The 2,953-nt window shown below is 37.1% G+C and overlaps 1 pseudogene; it reads right to left on the bottom strand.

Moving 5' to 3' along the window:
- Positions 1-1,638: 1,638 nt before the first annotated feature.
- Positions 1,639-2,116, bottom strand: LOC110327561 (annotated as a pseudogene).
- Between the last annotated feature and the right edge of the window lie 837 nt (positions 2,117-2,953).

Here is a 2,953-nt window from a genome sequence, read left to right as displayed (position 1 = left end):
GTCCTCTCAGAGAGGCCAGGGAGGAGGAAAGAACCCCTTCCTTTGCTGCTAAGAGCGAAGCAGGGGTGAGAGAAAGCAGAGGTTCCTAGGGAAAATGCATAGGCAAGCTGCAGAAGCAAGCTTGCTGTGGGAGAGCGCCTAGGTGGACAGGGAACTTCTGCAGGAGAGTGCAGAAGCAAGCCACTTGTGCACCTCAACAGGTAGTGAAGTTATTTAATTTTCATATATTGGCTCTTGAGGATAGAGCTAAATGGGAGTGAAGATGAAATTTCAAGACCCTGACCTAAATTGACAGCCATCCTTGCATATATGAGATGATCTCTTATTGGTAGTTTCATTGTTTCCTCCTAATGATTAGTGACTCTTTATAGAGGAATTTTAACTACTGGTTGCTGAATTGTTCTTCTTTGGGGATCTGTATACTGAAGTTTTTTATCTGTAAATATTTAATCCGGTTATGTTTATTATTTTTGCTGCTTCTGAGTTATAAGAATCATGAATTTTGGATATTAATCTCATATCACATATATAGATTGAAAATACTTTCAGCTACTTCACATGTCCTTTTAGATAGTGTGACCATCCTATGTGTACTAAATATCAAACTGCTTTGCCTTAATTTGTATTTTTAAATTTCTTTCATTAGTGCATTTGTGGGATGTTGATTTGAATATCTTTTATGTGCTTGGTTAAGTTTATTCCAAAATATTTTATTTATGATTCTCAAGTTAAATAAAACTATGCCCTTAATTTTAGGGTGGTATTTATTAGTTTCTAGGAAGGCAACTGATATTTGGATCTTAATTTTGAATTACTACAAGTTTAGTGATTCTGTTGATTGATTATAAAAGTTTGGGATGAGGTCTTTAGGGATTCAGTTCTTAGCTCCTGTTTTTATGTGTTAACTTTCTTTTCTAATTCTTTGGTTAAGACATCCAACTAAGTAGATATGGCAAGGCCAACATCTTTATCTTGTACTTATAAAAAAATCTTTCCATTTTCTTGCTATTGATTATGAAAAATGTTGTAGTAATATAATTCTTGTTTACTTTCTATTGCTATGATAAAAATCATGTCCAAAAGCAACTTGTGGGCGGAAAGAGTTCATATGGCTTACGTTTCAAAATTGATCATCAAAGAAAGTCAGAACAAGAACCAAAGTATAAACTGTGGATGAATGCTACTTGATGATGTCCCTATCTGTCTCATAATCAACTAGATTTCATATATAACTGATATCCACAGAGGGCTGGACCCTTTTACACAAAATATTCCAAAGGTCAATCTGTTTATGACAATACCTCAGTTTTGGTCTTCTTCCCAGGTGGATCTTGGCTGTGTCAAATTGGTAAACTAGCAACAACAACAACAACAACAAAAATGGACGGCATATATTGTATTGAGATCAGTGCCTTATTACTCAGTTTTTGAGAGCATTTATCATTAAAAGGATAATGAATTTTGCCAAACTATTTTTTGCTGTTATTGATATAATCATCTAATTATTTTTACTTTGAAGTACATTAATAAATAGATCTTATTACAAGGTTTGTGTACAATGAATCCTTGCAACCCATGGGCTGTTCAAATTTCATACCAATAATGGATTTTATTTTATTTTTTCTTAAATACTACTTATTACCAATGAGGGATAGACAAGCCTCCATCCACAGCTCTCTTCAGCGCCCCAAAAACTTTATTACCAGTTGTAGTATGGGCAAGACCTGCATCCAGATAGCAAGTGAAGGCAACAGGCTGACTGTCAATGCTTTCCAAGTTGTATTCACCTTCATTCACCTACACTTGGCCTTTATATATCTTGTCCATGTAAACCTATTCAGAAGCCTGTGGGCCAGCAGCAGGCCAGTGCATAGGCTGCAGCATAATTTGTCAAGCTAACTTTCACACCATATTTTAGAAGATCATGTACATATGCTACACAGATCATATCCCCTTCTATATGGGAATATCCAATCTGCCAGATGATATCTCTGTTAGTTACATGAACTATCATCCTATATTTGGGTGTTTTGTACTTATTCTTGTCCTGGATCACCAATCATTTCCATGCATGGCAGTCAGTTTTACCGTCTTTCTGCCTTCTAAATCTCACTTGGTATTTTGTTTGTTTGGTTGGTTTTTGTTATGACACTTTCTTTTTTTATTATTAGAAATTTTCTTCATTTACAATTCAAATGCTATCCCAAAAATCCCATATACCCTCCCCCCATCCCACTCCCAAACCCATCCAATCCCCTTTCCTAGCCCTGGAATTCTCCTGTATTGGGACATAGAACCTTTGCAAGACCGAGGGCTTCTCCTCCCAATGATGGCCTACTAGGCCATCTTCTATATATGCAGCTAGAGACACAAGCTCAGGGGGTACTGGTCAGTTCATGTTGCTGTTCCTCCTATAGAGTTATAGACCCCTTCAGCTCCTTGGGTACTTTCTCAAGCTCCTCCATTGGAAGGCCTGTGTTCCAGCCAATAGATGACTGAGCATCCACTTCTGTATCTGCCAGGCACAGGCATAGCCTCACAAGAGACAGCTATATAAGGGTCTTGACAGCAAAATCTTGCCGGCATATGCAACAGTGTCTGCTTTTGGTGGTTGATTATAGTATGGATTCATGGATAGGACAGACTCTGCATGGTCCTTCCTTGCATCTCAGCTCAAAATTTTGCCTCTGTAACTCCTTAAATGGTTATTTTGTTCCCCTTTCTAAGGAGGAACAAAGTATCCACACTTTGGTCTTCCTTCTTCTTGAGTTTCATGTGTTTTGCAAATTATAATTTGGGTATTCTAAGTTTCTGGGCTAATATTCACTTATCAGTGAGTGAATTTCATGTGACTTCTTTTGTGATTCAGTTACCTTGCTAAGGATGATATATATCCTCCAGATACATCTATTTGCCTAAGAATTTCATAAATTCATTGTTTTTAATGGCTGAG

Source organism: Mus pahari, chromosome 10 (genome assembly GCF_900095145.1).
Source record: "Mus pahari chromosome 10, PAHARI_EIJ_v1.1, whole genome shotgun sequence".
In the NCBI taxonomy this organism is placed as follows: Eukaryota; Metazoa; Chordata; class Mammalia; order Rodentia; family Muridae; genus Mus; species Mus pahari.
The sequence above is the reverse complement of the archived record's forward strand: the minus strand, read 5'-3'. Positions and strand labels throughout refer to the sequence as shown.